The sequence below is a fragment of the Aquarana catesbeiana genome, linkage group LG02, assembly GCF_042186555.1.
Source record: "Aquarana catesbeiana isolate 2022-GZ linkage group LG02, ASM4218655v1, whole genome shotgun sequence".
Classification (NCBI taxonomy): Eukaryota; Metazoa; Chordata; class Amphibia; order Anura; family Ranidae; genus Aquarana; species Aquarana catesbeiana.
This window is the reverse complement of record NC_133325.1, coordinates 579,900,905-579,913,964: the sequence shown is the minus strand read 5'-3', so window position 1 is coordinate 579,913,964 and position 13,060 is coordinate 579,900,905.

The window sequence follows — 13,060 nt, the reverse complement described above, 5'->3', positions numbered from 1 at the left end:
GGATGGGCCCCTATTCTGATCAGTGCGCCCCAGACCACCGTCTTGTGGGCCTCCCGGACAACCAAGGGATTGGTGACCGATGCTTTATTGGTGGCAAAGTAGTCCCGCAGGGTGGTCAGGAGCTCAGAATGGATCTCTCCTGATTGTAGCAAGGCCTCATTTAGTCTCCAGGATGGTGGAGCCTGAGCCCCCAGACCCAGTTGAAGTGTCAGATGAATTGGGGCATGGTCTGAGAGAGAACTAACATCAACAGTGGCTGCTACTACTCTGGGTAATTCTTTATGCATTATCATAAGATAATCCAACCGCGAGTTGGTGTGATGGACCGGGGAGAAAAAGGAGTAATCATGGTCTTGTGGATGTAGTATCCGCCAGGGGTCAACCAGATGCAGGGTATGCAAATCCACCTTCAGGCGCTTAAGACGAGAATAGGGGAGGTGGGAAGAACTGCGTGAGGCATCCAATAGAGGATCCAGAGCAAAGTTGAGGTCTCCCCCGAAGACTAGAAGGCCCTCGGAAAACTCCTTGAGTTCAGGAAGGAGCTTTTGTAGAAATTGCGGGTGGTCGACATTTGGAAAATGTTGGCAAAAGTGACCTGCACATCAGACACCCTACCCTTCAGGAAAAAGCGGCCCAGATCATCCGTCCCCTGTGCCTCAAAAATCCAGGGATCCGATTTGGCCATCAGGATGCTAACCCCCTTGGATTTGGAGATAGGAGAGATACTGTGGTACACCGTTGGGAAGGCCCCATTGGTCAGTTTAGGGATACGATCACCTCGAAAATGCATCTCCTGTAAAAAGGCGACTTGGGTCTTACATTTTTGTAAGTCAGCCAAAAGCTGAGAGTGTTTTTCAGGTGTGTTAAGGCCACGCACATTAAGGGAAGTGACCTTAAGGAGACCCATATTGCCCTCCAATTAGCACTTGGGCACAGTGAGGCGTGGAGTAGGACCCTGGCTGGGTAGTCCCCCCTAGGTGAGAGACAGATAGCCGAGCGAGGAGAAAAGACAAAGGCAGATAAAAGAGGAGGAGGAAAGAGTAAGCGAGGAAAGGGGGAGAGGAGTAGTCTATCTAGAGTGCGATTAAACCAAGGATGCTGGCTCAGCACAGATGGTGCCTAAGCAGTAATCCACCCTAATTGGGGGTGGAAGGGCGTTAGAAAAATACCCAAAGCTGGCAGCGAAATGCAATAGAAAAACAACACATTTGGAGATGTACAGACTGAGAACAATGAGAAACATAATAACACAAACAAATGAGTGGGCGAGTCAATGTAATTAAACCAGATACGGAAACATCAATAAAGATCCAGTAACTGAGACCATGCTGTGGCGGTGTACCGGGGGGAGACACATGGCCCTGTATGGCTTCCAGGTGGGCAACATAAAGGTGGGACTAATGCCCAACTTTTTAACCCTGCCCCAAAATGCCCGAACGGAGGGTCCTGACAGATATAGGTATATATCGTATGGGAAGTCATAGTTTACACCATCGTTATGGAAGAAGTGAGTATAGCCACTGGACAGGCCTCTCCACCCCATCATCAAACAAAAACAGTAACTGGCAGGTTAGAGAGGGAGGTTGGACATGCCCCGCCGGCAGCGCCATATAGGACCATCACATTCAGAGTCAATTCTGGCCTAAGTGTAGAGAAATCAGGGATCGTGGCCTGTCCATTGACCTCTGCCATCTGCAAACCGGTCCTCCCGCCCGTAAGCCAAAATAGACGCCAGGCAAGGGAGAGATCCGCAGACAGTAAAACAGAACAAACAACGTTGAGCCTGGTGGTCAAACTCAATGGAGACATGTCCCAGGAGACCCCCATCCCCTGCCAAACCGCCCTCAGGTGAAACCCCACAATTGTCTATCTTTGGGGTGGCAATGTGCCAACCTGGAAGTCCAAGAGGGTCAGTGTGAGGCAAAGTAGAAAGAAGAAAGAGACCCGGTTCATTGGGGCCCTAAGACCCTGCTGAGGTGTTGCAAAGAGATCCATAAAGTCATATTCCTCACTGTCTTACCTGCCACCACATTGTGAAGAGAAGTAATGCTGTGGATGAAGTCGGATGGGACCTAGGGGCCTTACGGCTAGAGGCGCGGGACCTGGGTCGTCGGATCCATTGCTGTCTTGGCCTGGGAGGGCCAGGAGCCTCTTGGGAGAGTAAATAGTCATACCAGTTGGGAATGCTGACAGCGGGCTTGTCGATGAAGCTGAACAGGTTAGGAAGCTGGTCTGGGGAGCAAAGGTAGAATTTAGATCCCTGTTTCCTCACAATTAAATGGAAAGGGTGGCCCCAACGGTGAGTGGCTTCTGCTTCACGTATCACCTCAAGGAGAGGTTGCATTAGACCCCGCATGGCTCGTATGTGCCTAGAGACATCTGGGTAAATCCGGATAGGAGCTCAGTCATAGTCAATAGGGCCCTTTGACCATGCCAGACGTAGGATCTCCTTCTTAATAGTGAAAAAGTGGACCCTGCAATGGACGTCCCGTGGCAAATCTGTAGGAGCAGGGCCTTGTAAGGGATGTGCCCTAGGACCTGGCACACGGTGCACCCTGTCCAGCTCCAGCTCAGAGGTAGGAGGTTTGCCCAGGACCTGGTTTAGGATAGCTATCACTGTGGCGAGCAGATCTGAGCCCATGGTGGCCTCTGGGATGCCAGGGATTTGCAGATTGTTGCACCTACTCAGGTTTTCCCCATCATCCAGCCTCAGGTAAACTTCCACAAGATGGTGGTGGAAAGTCTGATGTTCCACTTCTAGGGTAATGATGCTGGCATCCGCAGCAGTGGTGGAGGGGGCCAAATCCATCACCCGCTCCTCCACTGTGTCCACCTGCTGGCGGAGGTCCCATGTAAGGGCATTCACTATAGAAGCCGCCATAGCCTGGAGATCTTGCTTAGTGGGAAGGTCTGCAACTAGGTCTCGAAGGGCCCCCTCTGAACGGCTGCCTATCCCTGCCGAGCACTCTGGTTCAGGCTGTGAATCAGAGCGCTGCATATCTGGGGATAGTATGGGGGAAAGCGGCCGATCCATGTGTGTGTCTCCTGCTGCTGTAGCCCCTGCCTATGTGTTTCTCTTACCCGCTGATGCCGCACTCGCCGGAGTAACTTGTGGCGGCGCCATCTTTGTCTGGGCCGCGGGAGAAGATGCTGCATGCTGCCTCAGAAAGTAGTGGGTGATCTCGGGTCCCCTTGAGTCCCGGGTGGTCAGCGGGTGTTTACAGTCCCCCGGCATGTAAGTGAGACTCGCCTAGACAAGTCAACGGGTGGTTCCCAGCCTCAGCCCGTGCAGAGCTCCGGAAAGAGTGGCTTAACTTTGCCATTGCTAAGCCACGCCCCGTGCAGCAAACTTTAAACGAGCTTCAACGTGCTTTTTCTTCAGCAATGGAGTCTTGCATGGTAAGTGTGCATAAAGGCCATGGTGGTTGAGTGCATTACTTATTGTTTTCTTTGAAACAATTGTACCTGCTAATTCCAGGTCTTTCTGAAGGTTTTCACAAGTGGTCCTTGGCTCTTGGACAACTCTTCTGATAATTATTTTCACTCCATTGACAGAAATCTTGCGAGGAGCACCTGGTTGTGACCGATTTATGGTGAAATTATGTTCTTTCCACTTATGGAATGGACTATGGATTATGGCCCCAACGGTGCTCACCGAAACATTCAGAAGTTTAGAAATCCTTCTGTAACCAATGCCATCAGTATGTTTTGCAACAATAAGGTTGCAAAGGTCTTGAGAGAGCTCTTTCCTTTTACCCATCATGAGATGACACCTTGGTAATGAGACACCTTTTTATAGGCCATCAGTTGAGACTGAACCAGCTGATATTAATTTGCACTGACAAGGGGCAGGATTGCTTTCTAAATACTGATAGATTTCAGCTGGTGTCTTGGCTCTCCATGCCTTTTTGCACTTTCCTTTCTTCATGTACGCAATACTTTTTCCCTGTGTCATTCCATTTTATTACACATAACTTAATTTCTGAACTTATTGTTTTTTTTTTTTTTGTATGTATGGATTGCATGGGTTGTTATGGACATGTGGTGAAAATTTCATGTCAATAGCACCTTTCGAAATATATTTACCTAGAAAAATGGTGACGTGTTCAATACTTATTTTACCCACTGTATACCATAGTTGGCAGATGCTATAACTGTCACACAGACTAAATAATATACACTGATTTAGGTTATTTTTACCAAAGAAATGTAGTAGACTACATTTGGCTTAAATTTATGAAGAAAGATTATTTGTTTGCAAAATTTTATAACAGAAACTAAGAAAAAAGTGATTTATTTTTTTCTTCAAAACTTTTGGTTTGTTTTAGTTTATATAGCAAAAAATAAAAAAATGAGTAGTGATTTAATACCACCAAAAGAAAGCTCTATTTGTGTTGAAAAAAAATGAAATAAATTTCATTTGAATACAGTGTTGCATGACTGTGCAGTTGCCAGTTAAAGTAGCACAGTGCTGAATAGCAAAAAATGTCCTGGTCACGAAGGGGGTAAAGCATTCTGGTGGTCAAGTGGTTAATAAATCTTGGCACAAAGCTGAGGGGTACAGCTTCAAAATCAAGCCTGGAATAATGAGGTTTTTGGTTCTGTGACCAGCATGTACCACTGGTGTGTCTCCCACTCTGGTTACAATGGAAATCACCTGCAACCTGATCACCCTTAACCACTTGCCTACCGGGCACTTACTTCCTGCCCAAGCCATTTCTCAGCTTTCAACGCTGTCACACTTTGAATGACAATTGCACGCTCATGCTACACTGTACCCAAACAAATTTTTTATCATTTTCTTCACACAAATAGAGCTTTCTTTTGGTGGTATTTAATCACTGCCTGTTTTTTTTATTTTTTACAAAAAAAAAAAAGACCAAAAATTTTTTTTTGTCAGTAAATTTTGTAACTAAGTAATTTTTCGCCTTCACTGATGTGCGCTGATGAGGCGGCACTGATAGGCTGACCTGCTGGGCATTGATGAGGTAGCACTCATGGGCACTGATGAGGCGGCACTGATTAGGTGGCTCTGATGAGGAGGCACTGATAGGTGGCACTGATATGTGGCACAGATGAGCACTGTTAGGCGGCAATGATGGGCACTGTTAGGCGGCACTGATGGGCACTAATAGGCGGCACTGGTGGGCACTGTGAGGCAGTACTGTTGGGCATTGAGGCGGCACTGGTGGACACGGATAGGCAGTACTGTTGGGCATTGATGAGTGGCACTGATGGGCGACACTGATGGGCATTGATTGACAGCAGTGATAGGCATTGATGGGCAGCACTAATAGGCGGCACTGATTGCCAGCACTGACTGGCATCACTAATGGGCACTGATTGGTGGCACTTGTGGGCAGTGATGGGCACTGATTGCTGCCACTGGTGGGCAGTAATAGCTGTGCAGTAATAGCTGACATTGATGGGCAATGGTAGGCACTGATTTGTGACACTGTTTTGCAATATTGTAATCAGAGCACTGATGATCAGTGCCCTGATTACATTCCTAGATGTCCCCCTGCACGGAGATGCCGCTGATCAGCTCCCCTCGCCACATACTCTGTCAGTGTGCGGCAAGGAGTGCCGATTACCGGCACTTCCTTGTTTACATGTGACCGGTTGTGATTGAACACAGCCGATCACATGGTTAAAGAGCCGCGGACACGGCTCTTTCCACAGATCGGGGTCGCGCCATGTCCTAGCAACACGGTGCGATCACCGCGCTGTGCGCCCGTCCTGGGACGCCGTCATATGACATAGTTCCAGAACGAGAGCCGCACCGCCCCGCCGTCATTTGACAGTGTAAGTGTTTTCCTTTTTGACAGTTTAACCACTTAAGCCCCGGATCTTTTGGCAGCCTAAAGACCAAGCATTTTGAAAAAAATGATATTTTCTACTTTTTGTTATAAGAAAAATCCAATAAACTCAATTTTAGTCATACATTTTGGCCAAAATGTATTCAGCCACATGTCTTTGGTAAAAAATGTCAATAAGCGTATATATATTGGTTTGCGCAAAAGTTATAGCATCTACAAACTAGGGTACATTTTCTGGAATTTACACAGCTTTTAGTTTGACTGCCTATCTCATTTCTTGAGGTGCTAAAATGGCAGGGCAGTACAACCCCCCCCCCAAAAAATTACCCCATTTTGGAAAGTAGACACTCCAAGGAAATTGCTGAGAGGCATGTTGAGCCCATTGAATGTTAAATTTTTTTGTCCCAAGTGATTGAATAATGACAAAAAAAAAAAAAAAATTACAAAAAGTTGTCACTAAATGATATATTGCTCAGACATGCCATGGTTTTATGTGGAATTGCACCCCAAAATAAATTTTGCTGCTTCTCCTGAGTACAGGGATACCACATGTGTGGGGCTTTTTTGGGAGCCTAGCCATGTACGGGGCCCCGAAAACCAAGCACCGCCTTCAGGATTTCTAAGGGCGTAAATTTTTTATTTCACTCCTCACTACCTATCACAGTTTTGAAGGCCATAAAATGCCAAGATGGTGCCCCCCTCAATGACCCCATTTTGGAAAGTAGACACCCCGAGCTATTTGCTGAGAGGCATGTTGAGTCTATGGAATATTTTATATTTTGCCACAAGTTGTGGGAAAATTACAAACTTTTTTTTTTTTTTTTGCACAAAGTTGTCACTAAATGATATATTGCTCAAACATGCCATGGACATATGTGGAATTACACCCCAAAATACATTCTGCTGCTTCTCCTGAGTACGGGAATACTACATGTGTGGAGCGTAGCCGTGTACAGGACCCGAAAACCAAGCACCGCCTTCAGGATTTCTAAGGGCGTACATTTTTGATTTCACTCCTCACTACCTATCACAGTTTTGAAGGCCATAAAATGCCAAGATGGCACAACCCCCCCCCCCCAAATGACCCCATTTTGGAAAGTAGACACCCCAAGCTATTTGCTGAGAGATGTTGAGTCCATGGAATATTTTATATTTCTTTATCGTACATCAAGGGACACAGAGCACCATAATAATGACTATTTGGGTTATACGCTACCTTTAGGTGATTGGACACTGGCAACCAATAGTAAGACGGTTCCTCCCATATAACCCCTCCTATACAGGAAGTACCTCCGTTTTTTCACCAGTGTCTTGAAGGTGATGTCATGGCTGTTGAAGCTCTTCAAAATTTTTCAAATGATGTCCCAGTGAGGACGTTATAATCGGATCCATTCGGATGGCATAAGAAAGCTAAAGTGGATGGTACCCGAGCCTCGGTTCAAGAGTGAGGTTTTGCCTGTAACATGTCCTATATGGCGCTGGACCCTTGTTAAGTTGGTATTCCTGGTCAAACTTGCCCAAGGTAAACCAGAAGGGTGCCTTACAGGTCCAAGGGTGTGGACCCCAAAGAATGAGGGACCCGGTCCTTGAAGGTCCTCAGAGTCGCTACCCGCCGTGATGGGGGAAGATTGGGCCTGGTAAAACAGGCCCTGCTGCTTGGGACGGTGAGTACTCCCTTTGGGAATTTTGTATATATTTCCCTCTGTTTTCTGCTGAAAAAACCTTAGTAAGCCACGGCCCCCAGGGTTTTCACAAAGATTCTGGCCCCGGTGTTGGCATCCCTAAGGTCCCAGAAAATCTCTGTGGTAGGATATTTGGACGATCTTCTGCTGAGGGATCGCTCTTGCCCCATCCTGATCCAAAACGTGTCAAGAACAGTGCAGGTTTTTCAATGCCTAGGTTGGATTCTAAATGTGGACAAAACAGCCCTTTGTCTGACTCAAGTCTTGGTGTATCTGGGTCTGGTCTTGGGCACCACCCAAGAAAGGGTGTTTTTACCCCCCTTAAAGATTGTTTCCATAGTGGAACTCGTCCAGAGGGTGAAAAAAGAACCAAGACCGTCTATTCTGCTGTGCATGAGGTTGCTGGGCAGGATGGTGTCATCCTTCAACGCAATTCCATATTCACAGTTCCACTCCTGGGTGTTCCAGAACAGTATTCTGGAAGCCTGGGACAGGTCTGCTCTAACCTTAGATCATCCTATGGTTCTATCTCCGCAGGTACAACGGAACCTCTCTTGGTGGTTAAGAACCAGCAATTTGAGAAAGGGAAAATCTTTTCCACCAGCAGCCTGGAGAGTGGTAACTACAGATGCCAGTCGTCTCGGCTGGGGAGCAGTCCCGGAGGAGGCATCTGTCCAGGGAGTATGGTCCCGGGCAGAAAGGACCTTGCCCATCAATCTATTGGAGATTTGGCAGCTCGTCTGGCTCTGCGCTTCTGGACATCCAGGTTTGCGGGGTCTTCCTGTCCGAGTCCAGTCCAACAACTCCACGGTAGTGGCATATATCAACCACGAGGGAGGTACCAGGAGCCGGCCAGCCCAAAAAGAAGTAAATCACATATTCACTTGGGCAGAAAAGCATGTGCTGTTTCTTTCGGCAGTGTTTATACCAGGGGTGGACAATTGGCAGGCAGACTTCCTAAGTCGCCAAAAATTTTGCCAGGGGAATGGTCCCTGCATCCTGAAGTGTTTCTACAGATCTGTCAACACTGGGGGACCCCAGATGTGGATCTGCTGGCATCCAGATTCAATACCAAACTGGACAGGTTTGTATCCAGAACCAAGGATCCGCTTGCTGTTGGGACAGATGCATTAGTATTTCCTTGGGATCAGTATTCTCTGATATATGCTCTCCCTCCGATCCAAATTCCGCCGCACTTACTACGCAGAATACAGGAGGAACGAAAGCCAGTGATCCTGGTAGCCCCAGCGTGGCCCCGGAGCGGAGATTCTGGTACATGGAGGTTGTCAAGTTGGCAGCGGGGGACCCATTGGTCCTTCCGTGCCATCCAGACCTGTTGTCTCAAGGACCCATATTCCATCCTTCTTTACGGTTGCTGAATTTGATGGAATGGCTATTGAAAGACCTTGGTATTACGGGTTCAGTCTTGTCTACTCTGATAAATGTTAGAAAGTCAGTTTCTAGAACTATTTACTATAGAGTCTGGAAGTCATACATTTCCTGGTGTGAGGGAAGGAAGTGGAACCCTCGTAAGTATACAATTGGAAGAGTTCTTGCCTTTCTTCAAGCGGGAGTAGACTTGAAGCTGGCTTTGGGGACAATTAAAGGACAGATTTCGGCCTTATCGATTTTTTTTTCCAAAGACCAATTGCATCCCATTCTTTGGTACGAACCTTTGTCAAAGGAGTAACGCACCTGAGGCCGCCGGTTAAACTGCCTTTATGCCCCTGGGACCTAAATTTGGTGCTGTCAGCCTTACAGAATCAACCGTTTGAACCTATTAGGCATATTCCTTTTGTCCTATTGGCCAGGAAATTGGCTTTTTTGGTGGCTATAACATTGGCTAGAAGGGTGTCAGAATTGGCCACCCTTTCTTGCAAAGAACCTTTTTTGATTTTTCATCAGGACAGAGTGGTCATGCGCCCTCGTCCAGATTTTTTACCAAAGGTGGTTTCCAATTTTCATTTGAATCAGGATATCATTTTACCTTCCTTTTTTCCAAACCCTAAAACTAGGGAGGAAAGGTCGCTTCACTCGCTTGATGTAGTGAGGGCGATCAGCTTTTTTTCGGAAGACTGACTGCTTTTTTGTCCTGCCGGAAGGTCCTAGAAAAGGACAGCCGGAAACAAGTTCAACTATATCTAGGTGGATTCGCCAGACTATTATCCAGGCGTATGGATTAAGGCGCAAGGTTCCACCTTGGGATTTAAAAGCACACTCCACTAGAGGGGTTAGTGCATCATGGGCAGTACGCCAACAGGTGTCTATGGCTCAGGTTTGCAAAGCGGCCGCTTGGTCTTCAGTTCATACGTTCACCAGGTTTTACCAGGTGGATGTTAAAAGAGACTGTTTTTGGCCACAGCGTGTTGCAGGCAGCTTTATAGTCTCAGGCCCCGTTGGGGCTTAGGGATATTGTGTTCCTCCCCCTCAGGTGCATTGCTTTAGGACATCCCAAATAGTCATTATTATGGTGCTCTGTGTCCCGTGATGTACGATAAAGAAAAATGGATTTTTAATACAGCTTACCTGTAAAATCCTTTTCTTGGAGTACATCACGGGACACAGAGGTCCCTCCCCTCTTTTCTGGGATTGTCATTGCTTGCTACAAAACTGAGGTACTTCCTGTATAGGAGGGGTTATATGGGAGGAACCATCTTACTATTGGTTGCCAGTGTCCAATCACCTAAAAGTAGCGTATAACCCATAATAATAGTCATTATTATGGTGCTCTGTGTCCCGTGATGTACTCCAAGAAAAGGATTTTACAGGTAAGCTGTATTAAAAATCCATTTTTTGCCACAAGTTGCGGGAAAATTACAAACTTTTTTTTTTTGCACAAAGTTGTCACTAAATGATATATTGCTCACACATGCCATGGGCATATTTGGAATTACACCCCAAAATACATTCTGCTGCTTCTCCTGAGTATGGGGATGCCACATGTGTGGGACTTTTTGGGAGCCTAGCCACGTACGGGGCCCCGAAAACCAAGCACCGCTTTCAGGATTTCTAAGGTCGTAAATTTTTGATTTCACTACTCACTACCTATCACAGTTTTGAAGGCCATAAAATGCCAAGATGGTGAAACCGCCCCCCCTTAAATGACCCCATTTTGGAAAGTAGACACCCCAAGCTATTTGCTGAGATGCATGTTGAGTCCATGGAATATTTTATATTTTGCCACAAGTTGTGGGAATATGACAAACTTTTTTTTTTTTGCACAAAGTTGTCACTAAATGATATATTGCCCAAACATGCCATGGACATATGGGGAATTACACCCCAAAATACATTCTGCTGCTTCTCCTGAGTACGGGGATACCACATGTGTGGGACTTTTTGAGGGCCAAGCTGTGTACGGGGCCCCGAAAACCAATCACCGCCTTCAGGATTTCTAAGGACGTAAATTTTTGATTTCACTCCTCACTAGCTATCACAGTTTCGAAGGCCATAAAATGCGATGATAGCACAAAACCCCCCCAAATTACCCCATTTTGGAAAGTAGACACCCCAAGCTATTTGCTGAAAGGCATGGTGAGTATTTTGCAGCTCTCATTTGTTTTTGAAAATGAAGAAAGAAAAATGGATTTTTTTTCAATTTTCAAAACTTTGTGACAAAAAGCGAGGTCTGCAAAATATTCACCATACCTCTCAGCAAATAGCTTTGGGTGTCTACTTTCCAAAATGGCGTCATGGGGGGGGGGGGTGTTGTGCCATTTGGGCATTCCATGGCCTCCTAAACTGTGATAGGCAGTGAGGAGTGAAATAAAAAATTTACACCCTTAGAAAGCCTGAAGGCAGTGCTTGGTTTTCGGGTCCCGTACGCGGCTAGGCTCCCAAAAAGTCTCACACATGTGGTATCCCCGTACTCAGAAGCAACCGAATGTATTTTGGGGTGCAATTTCACATATGCCTATGGCATGTTTGAGCAATGTATCATTTAGTGACAGCTTTGTGCAAAAAAGAAAAAATTTGTCTTTTTCCCGCAACTTGTGTCAAAATATAAAATATTCCATGGCCTCGACATGCCTCTCAGCAAATAGCTTGGGGTGTCTACTTTCCAAAATGGGGTCATTTGGGGGGGTTTGAACTGTCCTGGCATTTTATGCACAACATTTAAAAGCTTATGTCACATGTCACCCACTCTTCTAACCACTTGAAGACAAAGCCCTTTCTGACACTTTTTGTATACATGAAAAAATATTTTTTTTTGCAAGAAAATTACTTTGAACTCCCAAACATTATATATTTTTTTAAAGCAAAGGCCCTACAGATTAAAATGGTGGGTGTTTAATTTTTTTTTTCACACAGTATTTGCGCAGAGATTTTTCAAACGCATTTTTTGGGGGAAAAATTTAAAAAAAAATTTTAATGCACTAAAACACAATATATTGCCCGAATGTTTGATGAAATAAAAAAGATGATCTTAGGCCGAGTACATGGATACCAAACACGACATGCTTTAAAATTGCGCACAAACGTGCAGTGGCGACAAACTACATACATTTTTAAAAGCCTTTACAGATTACCACTTTAGATTTACAGAGGAGGTCTACTGCAGAGGAGGTTTACATTTGACGCCAGACCAACACTCGGGTTCGCCTTTGCGTGAGAGCAGGGGGGGACAGGGGTGCTTTTTTTTTTTTTTTGCTTTTTTTATCTTATTTTTAAACTGTTCCTTTCATTTATTTTTTTTATCATTTTTATTGTTATCTCAAGGAATGTAAATATCCCCTATGATAGCAATAGGTAGTGACAGGTACTCTTTTTTGAAAAAATTGGGGTCTATTAGATCGTAGATCTCTCCTCTGCCCTCAAAGCATCTGACCACACCAAGATCGCTGTGATAAAATGCTTTCCCAATGGCGCTGTTTACAACCGGCAAAATCTAAGTCATGAAATGCTCGTAGCTTCCGGTTTCTTAACCACTTCAGCCCTGGAAGAATTTACCCCCTTCCTGACCAGAGCACTTTTTGCGATTCGGCACTGCGTCGCTTTAACTGACAATTGTGCGGTCGTGCGATGTGGCTCCCAAACAAAATTGACGTTCTTTTTTTCCCACAAATAGAGCTTTCTTTTGGTGGTATTTGATCACCCCTGCGCTTTTTATTGTTTGCACTATAAACAAAAAATAGCGTCAATTTTGAAAAAAACGCATTGTTTTTTACTTTTTGCTATAATAAATATCCCCCAAAAATATATAAAAAAAATATTTTTTTCCTCAGTTTAGGCCGATACATATTCTTCTACATATTTTTGGTAAAAAAATCGCAATAAGCGATTTTTGATCGGTTTGCGCAAAAGTTATAGCGTTTACAAAATAGGGGATAGTTTTATGGCATTTTTATTAATTTTTTTTTTTTTTTTAAATGGCAGCGATCAGTGATTTTTATTGTGACTGCAACATTATGGTGGACACATCGGACATTTTTGACACATATTTGGCACCATTGTCATTTATACAGTAATCAGTGCTATGCACTGATTGCTGTGTAAATGACACTGGCAGTGAAGGGGTTAAGTGTGTCCTAGGGGCGTGTTTCTAACTGTAGGGGGATG